At 44.9% G+C, this 14,782-nt stretch overlaps 1 protein-coding gene across 23 annotated transcripts in view; it reads left to right on the top strand.

The window, feature by feature from the left end:
* The first annotated feature begins 6,490 nt into the window (after positions 1-6,490).
* PTK2 (protein tyrosine kinase 2) overlaps positions 6,491-14,782 on the top strand; it is a 1,447,287-nt gene continuing 1,438,995 nt past the window's right edge. For 16 of the 23 annotated variants that reach the window (XM_029592099.1, XM_029592089.1, XM_029592111.1 and 13 more), the window contains exon 1: positions 6,573-6,927. The gene's annotated coding sequence lies outside the window, so the exon portion shown is untranslated. Of the gene's footprint in view, positions 6,928-14,782 lie in introns of all 23 variants that reach the window. The other 7 variants (XM_029592091.1, XM_029592090.1, XM_029592100.1 and 4 more) reach the window with 7 other exon arrangements.

Genomic DNA, 14,782 nt, shown 5'->3' with positions numbered 1-14,782 from the left:
TGAAAGAGGTTTTTAAAATCATGAGAGGTCTAGAACGGGTTAATTTGAATCAGTTATTTACTCTTTCAGATAACAGAAAGACTAGGGGGCACTCCTTGAAGTTAGCATGCGGCACATTTAAAACTAATCGGAGAAAGTTCATTTTCACTCAACGCACAATTAAACTCTGGAATTTGTTGCCAGAGGATGTGGTTAGTGCAGTTAGTATAACTGTGTTTAAAAAAGGATTGGATAAGTTCTTGCAGGAGAAGTCCATTACCTGCTATTAGTTAAGCTGACTTAGAGAATAGCCACTGCTATTATTAGCAACAGTAGCATGGGATTGTTATGGTCCCGGGCCATGCCCTGGTCCCTCCACTCACCTCGGGGCCGGCCCGGCCCGCTGAAGCACCTCTCTGGCTGGCAGGGCCCATCCTGGCCTCTGCCGCGATGCTCCCTCCTCGAGGGAGACGCCGCCGATCCGTCGCGTCTCGCCCCGCCCTCTAGGTGCACACACGCGCAGGGGCTCTAGTTTTAAAGGGGCCAGTGCGGGAAGTTGCAGGACAACCTCCTGATGATGGCAGATGCTGTAAGGGTATTTAAACCCTACAGCTAGGCCTGTGCCTTTGCCTTGCAACGAGGTTCACTCTCCTTGAGAGTTTCTAGTTGCTGCTTTGACTACTGGCTTCTTACTTTGGCTCGTCCACTGGTTCCTGTCTCCGGCCTTCATCCAGGAGGCCCCTCCTAAGTCCAAGCGGCTCGGGTCCTCACGAGCTCCTCTCGGGGGGACTGCGGGCTTCCAGTGGTGAAGTTCCAGTTGGCCTTCTGGCTTTGGTCCTACTCTTCTCGATCTTCTGGAACTCCCCTTCGGACACCGGCCTTCAGGAGATCGCACGTATGTCCAAGCGGCTCGGGTCCTCACGGGCTCCTCCTGGGGGGACCTTGGGCTTCCAGTGGTAAAGATCCCTCCGGTCTCCTGCTCAGTGCCGCCTCCCGGCTTCAACATCCACTGTGGGCCTTTCCACAGTGAGTCTTCATCTGTCCCAGCCGGCCCTAGGGTCCACGAATCCAACAGGGATAGACTTAGTTTCTGGGTACTTGCCAGGTTCTTATGTCCTGGATTGGCCACTGTTGGAAACAGGATGCTGGGCTTGATGGACCCTTGGTCTGACCCAGTATGGCATGTTCTTAAGCAGCGCATGTGTAATTGAGTACGTGGGACAAGTGAATCGCTGCCATGTGTCCCAATAAAACTAGCAGTCACATGCTGTGCAATGTGTCTGCTGCCGCAGTTGTAACGCTAGAGAGCATAGCACCTGGGATCTTTTGTTGGGAAGAAATGCTTTACATAGTGTTGCATTTATCTTTGCTGCTTTGAACTGTAGAACCTGAGTGGGGGCCAGGCTGAACTTCTCGTAGTTTATAATGAAGCATAGGTTTTCCAGGCAATCATCTTGGTGAGGTGCACTTAAAGATTCTTGGATTCTGGGGATACCAGTAGCCAATCGTAAAAGTTAAGGGAATATTCTTATGCCCTTCTTGCGTAGATGGGCCACAGCTACAGCAAGGCATTTAGTAAAAACTCTTGGGACTGACGAGAGACCAAAGGGAAGGACTTTGTATTGGTAGTGTTGAGCATTTATCTGAAAACAGGGGTAGTGCCTATACACTCGGTGGATTGGGATGTGTGTATAAGCATCCTTTAGATCTAGAGAGCACATCCAATTGTTGGGTTGAAGGAAGGGTAAAATGGATTTGAGGGATGTCATCTTGAACCTTTCTCTGCGGAGAAACTTGTTGGGCGAACAAAGGTCCAGAATTGGACAAAGACACCCACTTCTATTGGGGATAAGAAAGTAATGGGAATAATAACCGCTGTTGTGCTGAGCTTGCAGTAGCACGGGTATCACCTTTTAATGGAGTAAAGACTGCACCTCTTGTTGCAAAAGAAGAGTCTGCGCAGGATTCCAAGATGGCACTGCAAGATGCGGGGTGGGAGGGAGGTGTTTGAAATTATATTTAATGCCCACTGGTCTGATGTTATGTCCTCCCAAAACTGGCGAAAATGTGATAGTCGCCCCCCCCCCAGTAAATGTAGCTGTGACCAGACCTTGCTCAAACATTCTGCTGTGGTTTTTGCGCCGGTCCTTGCTGCTGCTTGTGTCCGTTGGTTTCTAGGATGACCTCTCTGTTGGGAATGTTGTCCCTGCTATCTGGGAGGCTGGTACCATGGTGGTCTATAGGCTTGGTATGACCTGTAGGGACATCTTTGGTAGAACGGTTTCTTGTACTAGCACAGTTTGATCGAGTTCTGCTGTTCCATAGATGAGGTGAGGGACAGAACTTTCATATTCTATTCGAGACAATGTCTCTCAAAGCTGGTCACCAAACAAGTTATCACCTTTGCAGGGCAAATCCACCAACCTCATGGATGTCCTCCATAATGGCACTGGCTTGGAGCCAGGCTTTCCAATGAGCCGCAATGGATGTTGCTGATGTGCATGCGAAGGTATGAAAGGCCTCGTAGATGGTACGCAGGTGTCTCAGCCCTCCTCCAAATCTAACAAGGGTTGGGGAGATATCTGGTCACCCACATCTGCCCTAATGAAGGGCTTTAAGCCTTGAACACACTTGTGCATGTACTGTGCTATATAAAATTTATGATGTTGAATTCTTGAATTTAACATGGAACTTTGGAAGACCCCACAGCCGAATTAATCTAGAATCCTATTATTCTTCACGGGAGGCATGTTGGAATGAAGTCTGGATTTTTTCATTGCGGACTCCACCACCACTGAGGCATGTGGAAGCTGTATCATCCCATGAGACAATTTCCGCAGGTGAAATTTAAGGTCCATCTTACGAGAGACTGACAGTCCTGAGAAAGGGGACTCCCATGATTTGTCCATCACTATATTAAGAACCGCACATGACAGCAAGGCTTTTGGTTCTGCCGGTATGTCAAATATCTTTAGGATGCTGATTACTTCGGGTCGGGGGTCCGGAATCTTCCGTGTCTCCACCTTGGGTAGTGAACCCACCTTCTCCAAAAACTTCGAGTATGTCAAGGCCTCTGGTGGAGAAGAGAGCTCTGGTGCATCCTTAGAGGGGTCAGATGAAATCCCCTTGGAACAAACCGGAGAGGTCGGAAGCGATTCTTGAGGCCTCTCATCTGGATCTGGTGAAAATTGTGGACTAGGATGTCCAATCCAGTCTGGCGGATTTTTGTCCTCTTCTATTGGAGAGGAAGGAGGTTCTTGCCATGGAGAGAGTTCTACCTCTGAAAGGCTGAGCAGCCGCTGCAACTGGGGCCAATGCTCAGTCTCTAGGGAAGAGAGTGATCCGATCCATGGCCTGAGAGGCTATTCCCCCCATGAAGTAGATTGTTCCACCTTTTTCAGAGTGATGATATTTTCTACAGGTAGTCGTTTTGGAGGAGGATTTCCTGTGAACTCTTCCCAGTGGGGCTACTGCTCCAGTAAAATGGAAGTCTAGGGACTTATGATGTCTCAACGTTACCTGTTCTAAACGAGTAGACTTAAACAGAGGTTCCTGTAAATGAAGAGATTGTTTTTGATTTCTTGAGACAGATGAAATATATGAATATACATTTTGAGAGGAAGTGGGGGATCCCTCCGAGAAAAGGTCCACGGGTAAGGACATCGCCTCCTCCTGATCTGAGGGACCGGAACGATACATGTTCCTCTGGAAGAAACACTATTTGAAGATCTGCTGTGGTTTCCTCAGGTGCCCCTGAGGGAACTTTTGCCACTTGCTCTGTAGGAGCTTTGTGTGTGTTATGTTTGGACAGTTCAGATCTCGCAATGACCTTTGATGTCTTATTTTTATTTTATTTAGTGCTTTTTTATACCGGCATTCATGATACAGATCATATCATGTAGGTTTAAAAGGAACCGGGGTTATAACACTAACATAGTGGAGAAAGGCAAACGTTACAATAAAACAGGGGTAATGGAACTGGGGGAAGAAGCAGCCAGAGCGGAAAGTAACTCATTGATTATAACAAATTATTTTCAGTGTACTGAATGTTAGGCAATGGTACCACTTTGGAGTTGTCTGTGTTGTGAGATGCTGCTGTTTCATGTGATTTTTGCGTTGGGAGCTTTGATGACTGACGGTGTGACTTCTGCTTCGAATGCATCTTTTGCGTCTGGTGATGTGACTTTGGCCTCGCTTGCATTAAGTGCACTGTAGAACACAGTAGATGCGTCAACCCTCGTGTGCTTTGTGCGTTGTACGCTTCTTTAGCGTCGCATCCCGACTTCACGTCACGCTTTGGTTGCGTCACATGTGTGGATGACGATGCACTTGCTTCCAACTTGCTCTCAGATTTATTGTGTGTGTTTATTTTTTGAGCGCCACTAGGCTTATCCTGGAGCACGCGGGGTTCTCCCCCCACCTGGCTCTTTTTACCACCTTGGCTTCCCAAAGTTTCATTGGGCCCAATGAATGATGCTCTACTTTCCTGGCTGATGCGGTGCGTCTTGAGCCCCAGGGACAACTGCGCGCGCAGTCATCTGTGGGTGGCGGTAATGGGGCATAGCAGCTGGACCGAGGTTCCTTTTCTTCCTCAGCTTTGCAATCTTCATCGCTCTATGTCTCTGCACATGCGGACACATTCTCCCACAGTTGCGCATGACGACTGCTCATGTTCAGGCCCCAAGCAGAAGTAGCAATAATGATGACCGTTGGTGATATTTAAAGTCGGATGCTTTCTAGGACATCATAGCACTGAAATGTTCTGTTGTGGGATCACTTTGAGAGTGAAAAAAGAAGAAGAGAAAAATTCTGAAGAGAAATTTCCCATACAACTGTTAAGCTGCATGGAAAAAGAAAACTGAGAAGACAAATGAATGGAAGCAGCCGCGCATACACACAGAGCAAAGCTCTGTACTCTAGGAGAAAAGGTCTGCCTCATGCCGCCAGAGGTCATCACTCAGAAAGCATGGCTAATTCAGCCTGCTTATCAACAGGAAAAAGCACACAATATTAGTAATTATTAGCAAGAGAAGGTCAAATAAAATGGAAGATGTCATAATGCCTCTGTATCGCTCCATGGTTAACCATGCCTTAAATAATATGTGTGATTCTGGTGACCACATCTCAAGATATAGTTACCCTGGAGAAAGTACAGAGAAGGGTGACAAAAAGGATAAAGGGCACGGAATGGCTCCCCTATGAGGAAAGGCTAAAGAGGTTAGGGCTGTTCAGCTTGGAGAAGAGTTGGCTGAGGGAGGATATGATAGAGGTCTACAAAATCATGAAAGGACTTGAATGGGAAAATGTGAAACAGTTATTTACTCATTTGGATAATACAAGGGCACGGGGCACTCCATGAAGTTAGCAAGAAGTACTTTTAAAATAAATCAGAGAAAATTATTTTTCACTCAATGCACAATTAAGCTCTGGAATTCATTGGCAGAGGATGTGGTTAAGGCAACAAGTGTAGCTGGGTTTTAAAATGTTTGGATATGTTCCTGGAAAGTCCATAAATTGCTATTAATCAATAGGGAATAGCCACTGCTTGTTGCCAACATTAGTAGTATGGAATCTATTTAACGTCTAGGTATTTGCCAGGTACTTGTGACTTGGATTGACCACGGTTGGAGACAGGATACTGGACTTGATGGACTCTTGGTCTGACCAGGTATGGCATATCTTAGGTTCTTAACTATATGCACTGCACGATAGCTCGAGACAAGACCTACAGTAAGATCTATGCTGAGACAGTTGGAATATGTTATCAGATGTCAATACAGGTATAATAAGATATTAAATTTCTTTCAGACTTGCTCTTTGATTGAACGATTCCTACTCTGCAGTCAAAATTGTAATCTAGTCTAATGACGCTAATATTTAAGTCAAGGCATAACAGTGTATCAGAGAAAAGTGATTCCTGAGCATTGTTATCAACGTTCTCTGTTTATTTAAGAAGACAAGCACCGATCTGGGCTAAAATTAGTATATTTTTTAGAATCCTCTGAAATACAGTTTCCCCCGTTTATTCCTTCCTGAACTCCACCTCTTCTCTTCCATCCAGATTTCTAACGTTACACTTTTCACTGATAGAAAAGACATCGCTAGCTTTCCCGGTCTCTTCTCTTGATAAAGTGAAAGCTGAACATTCACTGCAACCAGCGCTAGGAACGAGGATAGCACACAGCGAAGATAAAAGAGAAACACGGGGAGAAGAGTCAGTGTTCTGAAGAAAAGAAAAATACAGTTTAATTTCTCCAACATATGTTTCAAGTTCCACTAACTAACTTCGTCATCCTCCCACTCTATTGTGCTAACCGGAATGAGGGAGAAAAAAAAAGATCCCACCTCCCCATCCCAACCATTATAGGTCGGCCATCTTCTGGGAAAGAGGAAAGAAAAGGTACTAGGGAGAAGAAAGGGGGAGCGGAAAAGATGACGTTCCCAGGGTGCAGCGCGCCAGTTGCGCGTTCTCCCTTTCCCATTTGGAAAAGCCAGAGCTATAGCTTAGGGTCAGGCCGGGGCGGGGGTGGAGAAAGACTGTAGGGAGGACGCGATGATTTTCTCCGAGAGGGAGCATGCGCGTGAGGAATTAAAAAAAGAAAAAAAAAAGTGCACGCGGCGCTAGCGCGCGAGCTTTTCGCCTTTCTTCCTCCCTCCCTCCCTCTTACTGCTGGCTGACGAGGAGCGCGAGCCGAACGTTTGTAAAAAAAAACGAGAGGATAAGGAGAAAGGGTGAGCACGCGCGAGCACGGCGGGAGGAGGAGCATGAGAAGTAGTAGTAGGAGACGCAGGGAGAGGAATTTCACGGCGGCTTTCCCGTTGTGTTCTGAGAAGGGGAGGGGGAGAGGAGAGCACTTCTCGCCTGCTTCTCCCCTACTCAGTCCTGACTCTGCAGCCGGCGGCCCTCGCTCTTCCCCCCACCTGCAGTCGAAGGACCTGAAGCGTGAGGTGAGCTGGAAGTTTGTGCGTTGCGGCTTCCTATTCCCTCGCTCCTTTCACCTCCGGGGGAGGCGGCGGCGGCTGTGGGACCGTAATTAATTGTTGCCGAGGGTGAGGGTCTGCTCTTTCTCCGGTTGTTTGGAGACCCTCTGAGAAGGCCGGCGCTTTCGCCTCTTCCTCAGGTGTCTGTGAATGGGGCCTGCGAGAATTAGAAATGATGGGGGGGGGGGGCGGCGGAGGTTGTCGGATCCTGCCGGCCGGAGGCGCAGCCACTGCCTCCCTTTTCCGCTTTGGAAATTGCCGAGGTGAAGGGAAGCGGCTCAGGAAGGAAGGCGGGGAGCGGTGTGGTGTAAGGAAGGGAGCTAGGGACTTTGGTCAAAATTTGAAACGCTAATAACGTTTCTAACCAGGACTTAAGGAGCTTGTATTTGGTGGGAAGTGCAGAAATGCGTGGCTGCCACTCTGGAGAGCCGTCTCCTGTTTTATCTATCTAGCTTCTTTTTAGGTTGGTTTAGAAGTGTTGCCCGGGGCTTTGTGTTTGTCTTCGGATCTTTTCCTACTCGAAAACTAGCCTGGAGAATCCGCAGTCTTTTCTCATTCCCTGGTGATCTTTTATTTGGTTTCTCCAACTCTCATGCACACTTCCCGTTATCTTAACTTGTATAACAAGGTTGTATGGGTCTCTGGTGACTTCTCTAGCTAGAAATACCGGTTCACGTCGCTATCCTAGAAGTGCTTATTAAAGTTTAAGTACACTTTTTCAGTCAATTTAACTGCATGGATAGGAAAATGGTGTTTAGGCCTCAGTTGTAATGTTACCTGTTTTTATTTATTTTATATTCCACTTTTTAGCACATCAAAGTGGCTTACATTCAGGTACTGTAGTTATTTCTCTGTCCCCAGAGGGCTCACAATCGAAGGGGCAGATGCAATAAATGAGCATGGAAAACGGGTGCTCAGTGTTGAGCACCCACTTCCATAATGAGTGCCCTTGATTCAATATTTAAATGAGGGGTTGCACTGTCAAGGAGGCACTATGGAGAAATGTGCGCCCCTAGTGCCTCCTTGGTGGTGGGCGCCCAGGAAAGGTGGCTGCCAGTGGGTTAGGAAACAGGATGCTCAATTTTACAAGCATTTTCAGCTTCTCTGTATATCCTGACTTAAAGTGTTGCCGGTCAGATTAGGAAAAGGAGTGCGCAATTAACACGTGTCCATTTTCCTAACCTGCTAACAGTCACCTCTTGTATTTTCTGCTTTTCTGTACACTTTTTTGAGCTGCTCAGAATTAAAAGCCTGTTCTGGGCAGGCATTAATTTGAGTGTAAAAATGTGGGTCTGGCGCACATTTTTTTTTTTTTTTTTTTTGGGATCTTAGGGAGAGGGGTTGGATGCTCAAATCTCCTTAAAACATAAGGGGTTGTGGACGTTTGGCCAAAACACTGTTTTACATAGGCTGTACTTGAGGCGAAGGAGGGTAAAGTGACTTTCCCAAGGTCACAAGGAGTAGCAGTGATATTTGAGTCCTGGTGTCCCTGGTTCAAAGTCTGCTGCTAGAATCACTAGGCTGCTATTCCACCAATGTCATTCTTGCAGTCAGCCTGTAGCTGAGGCTTTGGCAGCCTGACCGCTTTAATATGGGCCGATACAGTAAAAACCGCGAGAGAGCCGGCGCTCCAAGGCGAGCACCCACTCTCCTGGGCGCATGATTGAGTATTTAAATGAGGGCCAATGGTAAAAGGAGGCGCTAGGGACACTAGCGTGTCCCTAGTGCCTCCTTTTTGACAAGCGGCGACTGTCAGCGGGTTTGACAACCACTTTAAATTTTGTTTTAAATTTTAAATTTTTTTAAAATTTTGGGGCCTCAAACTTAATATCACTATGATTTTAAGTCAGAGGGTGTACAGAAAAGCAGGTTTTTCTGCTTTTGTGTACACTTTCCCTATGCCGGCCGAAATTAACTTCTGCCTTTGGGCAGGCGTTAATTTCTGAAAATAAAATGTGCGGCTTCGCTGCATATTTTACTTTCTGTATCGCACAGGAATAACTAATAGGCCCATCAACATGCATTTGCGTGTTGCGGGCGCTATTAGTTTCGGGGGGGGGGGGGTTGGCTGCGCGTTTTCTGTATAAGGGGTAAAAATAGCACTGCCAACGTGGGTACATCATTCACCGAGGAGGACTGGATAGTTATTTTTACGCGACTATCTCATGGCCTGGTATCTGCCCGTATTATGGAAGCCAACTACAAAACTCTTTACAGATGGCATCTAACCCCGGTACGTTTGCATCATTTTCGAGCGGTGAATGACCCTCTCTGCTGGCGCAACTGTAACCAATTGGGATCCTATCTTCACATGTGGTGGGACTGTACTCCAATACAATCGGTGTGGCAATACATTTCTGAGGTTCTGACCAAGATTCTAAAATGCACCATCCACCTTACCAAGGAACAGGCTCTTCATATTCCTGATGAAAATTGGCCTATGCCTACCCAGACTTTAATACAAATGGTATGCACAGCCACCAACATGGAAATAGCTGCGAAATGGAACAGAACTAAACCACCGACACAATCTGAAATCCTGGGATGTTTAGTTTGTACCCTCTACTGTCTGACTGTGCTAAAATCTGGAATCCATACATCTCGGGGAGATGTTTGACTTTTCTCAGCTTCTCATACATTTTAGTTTTTATTTCACTTTGTCTAACCTAATACCTTTATTATTCATTGCAACTGCACATTAGCAGTATTAATATTATTCTTTATGTGTAGCATGAAGGGGGGGAGAAATCAAACATAGTGTATACTATTATGTATAATATGCTGTGTGTTAAGATATGCAATGCTGTTACACTTTTGTTTCTTGATAATATTGTTACTGTTCATGATAGCAAAATTATAAATAAAAAAAACAGCGCGGCCAAACCAGGGCTAAAGGTGCGCTCGGCCGAGCTCACCATACTGAATCGGCCCTATATAGTAAATATGTGAACCGGATGATAACAGTTCAATTATTGGCAGACCTTTTGAAATTTGGTGGCACACCAAAACTCTAGCTGCAATTCATTGTTACTTTTATTTATTGTAGAATAAAAGTATGTGATGGAAATAGCCTAGTTGAAAAGTAATCTGAAATGTTTTTGAAGGGTGTTGGTTGAAAGATCTCTTGTTTACATTTCTTCCAGTTGTGTATATTTCTAAGGATACATTCATTATATTAATGTTCATAATTATTCAAGGTTAGTTGTGTAAAATGTAACTAGTAATGAAAATGATTTAAATAGTAATGGTGAACTTAACATTACTTATTAGTCCAGTTGAATGCACGGCAGTGTAGGTTAATAAACGAAATATTATAAGGTGAGGCCTTTTATAGGACTAACTTTTTAGAGTTATACTCCCTTCATCAGGTCAAAACACAAAATGAACTTGTCAGAGCAAAAGATGACATTTACCAGAAAAGTACAAGTGAACATTAACAAGTCTCTTTATGAATGACTTTTTCTTAAATGTAGGATGCTGGGCTAGTTATTCTTTTAAAGTATGTTTCTATCAGTTGTACATGTTTATCTCAAAACCATTTGGCTTTTTTAACAAGTGAAATTTTGATGCCTACAAATTTTGTATGATTGTTAAAACTATGCATAAGGAGAGTAGCTAATACAGCAGGAAGTTATTTGTATAAACTAGATTGGTAGGAATACAGTATAGAACACTTTTTTAAAAATTGTTGTTTGTGGCAAATTTAAGTGTTCAAAATAGGATGATGTAATGAAATTCTTCAAAGATGTTTTTGTATCACAGCCAAGTGGTATTAAGAGATTTTTCTTGTGGTAAACCAATATATTCCCATTTTATGTTTAATACTTATACAGGAAAAACTTTAGTGTTTTAATTTCCATGTAGCTATTGTATTTAGTGAGGCGATAGCATTTTGTGTAATAGGGAAAGAATGCATTTTTTCTTCCTAGAACTCTAAGGGCAGATTGCCAGCTTTTATTCTGTTTGCAGGTTTTTATGTATTTTAAGTAATTTAGGATGATTAGTAACTTTGCCAAAAAAACGTTGAGCAAAAAGTAACATACTACTACCATAAGAAACTTGCTGGGCAGACTGGATGGGCCATTTGGTCTTTTTCTGTTGTCATTACTATGTTCCTATGCTCTGTGTTACTTTGGTGAAAAGTCTTGAGCAAAAAGTTACTTTTCTAAAATACTTAAATACATAAAAACCAGCAAACAATAAAAGAATAGACAAGATTTCTACCCTCTCATTCCTCTCGCAGTGTAGTGTAAAGGAACATGGCTTTGGACATGCATGATGATCCTCACTCATTGTTTTTCTTCATTATCCTTTCAGACCAGTCCAGACATATGGGTTTTCCCCTTCTACCAGCATATGGAGGTAGAGTGAAAACTAATTTGGCCTGATGTGTGTCTCATCTATATTGCCTGGCATAGCAGAGGAGGCATTACTAGTTCTCTGCCTCCAGCAGATGGTGGTAGTCACTGGGGGAGTCACAGCAGACCTAGAATCCGAAGCAACAGGAAGCTCCTGGGCAGCAGCCTTTTTGATATGTTCATTTCCCTAATGTAGCTGATACTGAGTCATGGGAAACAGTGGTTGACAAGCTGAGGAGACTCTTTCCCTGGGCAATTCGGTTTGTTAGAGCCTTGCATTTCCCCTAGAGAGAGACTTGCTCAGTGATAAAGCTATTAAACCTCCCCCCACTACTGGAAGTGCAGTGTGGGAGGAAATAACTTCATCACTCAGTAGTGACTTGGTCAGCTACTCTAGATCTCTCAGGAGGATGGAAAGGGACAGGAAGTGCTGTAGGTGCAGTGCGAGCCGAGTGCTCATTTTGTGTTAACTGCGACAGCAGTTCTCGGGGAGAGGGGCGATGGGAAAGGCAGCTGCAGTGCTGTCAGACTGCACACTTCCTGAACACTGCGAGAGTATGGCAGCCATGTTTCCTGCACCATTATTGTCAGGAAACTGTACCAGGAGGCGGAGTTGGGTCCCCCAGGAGGGTGGGGACCCCAGCAGCAGACTGGGAGGCGGAGTCTGGTATCTCAGTGGGATGGAAGGAGGCGGTTTATATACAACAGACTTCCCCCCCCCCCCACCCCCTCCCCCCGGCCAATACTGCCCATCAGCCCAGTTGTAACTTTTCACATAGGTGAGACTTGGGACAAAGGGGGAAGATGATAATACTTGAGTAAGTGGGAATGCAAGGAGGTCCCTTCTATTTTATTGGATGGTGTACTGTGGGGGCCAACAATCCCAAATTGCCAAATATGAAATGTTCTTGCTACCTTGTACAAATGTATATAGTTGTGTAGACTGAGACTACCATGAGTAGATGTGTGCTGCTTGACATCCTATTAGCAGTGTACATAGTCATGTAGAAATGTATAGATTTGTATATACTGCCAGCCCCACTAACAGCTTCCCCAGGTGGAGGCACCAGGCACCAAGAACGTGAGGACCGACAGTCTGTCCTGGGGGGGCTCCTGCCAGGTCAGTCCTGGACCCAGGACTGACCTGGCGAGGTGAGCGGTCAAGGGGGTGTTAATAAATCTTTGGTGTCTGAAATGTCTAGTTGGGGGATGGGGGTCATAAATAGAGAGAGGGAGGGGCTGGAGCCTCAGGTTCCTGGAGAGACCAAAGTGTTTTGCCTTCAGTGTAGATGACTCAGAACCAACATAAGGAAATGTTTTTTTACGGAGAGGGTGATGGATGCCTGGTATGCCCTTTTGGAAGAGGTGGTGAGGATGAAAACAGTCAATGAATTCAAAAGGGCATGGAATAAAACACTGTGGATCCCTAAAGGCTTGTGGATGATGATGAAGAAAAGGATGCATGGGGGTAACCTGCACAGAGCAGAAGTTAGTACCCTTAACAGAAGGCATGGAGGATTACTACTCTTAACCAATTAGCCTCAATTTTGATTCAGCTGCATTGTTGCTGTCCACTTTGGGGGGGTGTGTGTGTGGGGGGTGGGGTGGGGGATTGAAGGGGTATTGAATTCTGAAGACAGCAAATGCTGGGCCCTGATTTTTACGGTTTGGGGTACTGATAAGCTGACGTTAAGGGTAAAGCACATGACTGTTGCTACGACTAAGTCAAAAAGCAAAGAAGGTTCAAACAACATTGTCTAAATTTTCAGGAAAGCTCATAATGTAAAAATGTTGCTAGCAGTAATTTTATGGATTTGACAGTTGCTTGGCTTTAATTGTAGCACTGTCGCAAATTTATGTTCTATGTAAACCCATGTGAAGTTACTAAACAAATGTCGGTATATAAACCGATGTACTATGTCAGTGGTCCCCAACCTTTTTTGCACCAGGGACCGGCTTCAAGCAAGACCCATTTTTCCATGGCCTGGTGGGGTGGGGCTGGGGCGGGGGCTTTGGTCATATGGGGGCAGGGTTATGGAGGGGGTTGGATTTTAGTGCACACTTATTTAATTATGACATTTATAATGTGAATGTGACTCAACTCACCATAGGTTCTCACATGCATGGCACACTGACCCATGATCGTCACAGGGCTAGATGTAAAAGTACAGTTTGCATCCACGGGAACCCCTCTGACCCACAATAATGGATGTAAAGCAGAATTATGACATTCCCCATACAACTCACCCTACAAAAAAGATGTTCTGGTGTCATCTCAGTAACAGCAACTCAAACTCCTTCTACTTCCAGGCTCATTAGCCCTACTTATGAAAAGACAGTAGTTTACCACTAGTGAATGTCCTCTTGAGAACACAACAAATAAGACCGATACAAACGCTTACATGCTAGTAAAATATCTCATCTCGGTAACAGATACAGAACCGACCTAACATACTCCCAGGATCTGTAGTAATGCACATAAACTAATCCGCACACAGTTACACCTGTATTGTGGAATACACTCAAACAGGAGCAACCCTATCTATGAAAAGGCAACACTACAAATATTAAATCAGGTCCTAAAAACCAAATACACCTCTTATTAGGAAAACAGAACTAGCAAGCAGCTATAGATCCCCACACAGAAATAATTGTAAAACTATACTAATAAGCAGAATAAATGTTTCAAAACAGCTATGAACAGAATAACATCCAACAATTAAAAACTCATAAAAACTATTAAACATTCTCCAAACACCAATAAAATATTTAAAAAAAGCAGACATCACACAATTAAAATGGCAGTCAATCAAGAAAAATAAACTTAAAAAGCTACCTTTACTTACCCCCTCTAGCAGCTCTCCTACTCCCCTTCCATGCAGGCCGTGGCACACAGCAGAAGCAGCAGTAGAAGCTAAGCTCTATACTCATGGTCCTCTTCCTTATTGCCCATGTCTCTCTCTCACACACACACACACCATACCAGTTATGCCCTCATGACCAGTTTCTGTGTCTCACACACCAATCATCTCTCAAACAGTCTTTGGCTCTCACACACCAATCACCTTCCTGAACAGTTTCTCTCATGCCATATACACACACACAGGCTTCCCACTCCCGTGTTCTACTTACATATATGGGTTTCTCACTCTCATAATCACTTTCTCTGTCTCTCGCTCTCTCTCACACACACACACACACACACACACCAGTCTCTCACTCCCATGCTTGTTCTCTCCACATGCACAGGCTTCTCATTCCCATAATCTCTTTCTCTCTCACACACACACACACATACACACACCAGTCACCTGATCTCACTCATGCATACACACACAGGCTTCCCACTCCCATGTTCTCTTTCGGATATACAGGCTTCTCCCTCCCATGCTGTGTCTCACACACCCAGGTTTCTCACTCCCATGCTCACTCTCTTCACATGCACAGGCTTCTCATTCCCATAA

This window comes from Rhinatrema bivittatum, chromosome 2 (genome assembly GCF_901001135.1).
Source record: "Rhinatrema bivittatum chromosome 2, aRhiBiv1.1, whole genome shotgun sequence".
NCBI classification, from domain to species: Eukaryota; Metazoa; Chordata; class Amphibia; order Gymnophiona; family Rhinatrematidae; genus Rhinatrema; species Rhinatrema bivittatum.
This window is presented reverse-complemented; position numbering and strand designations above follow the sequence as displayed.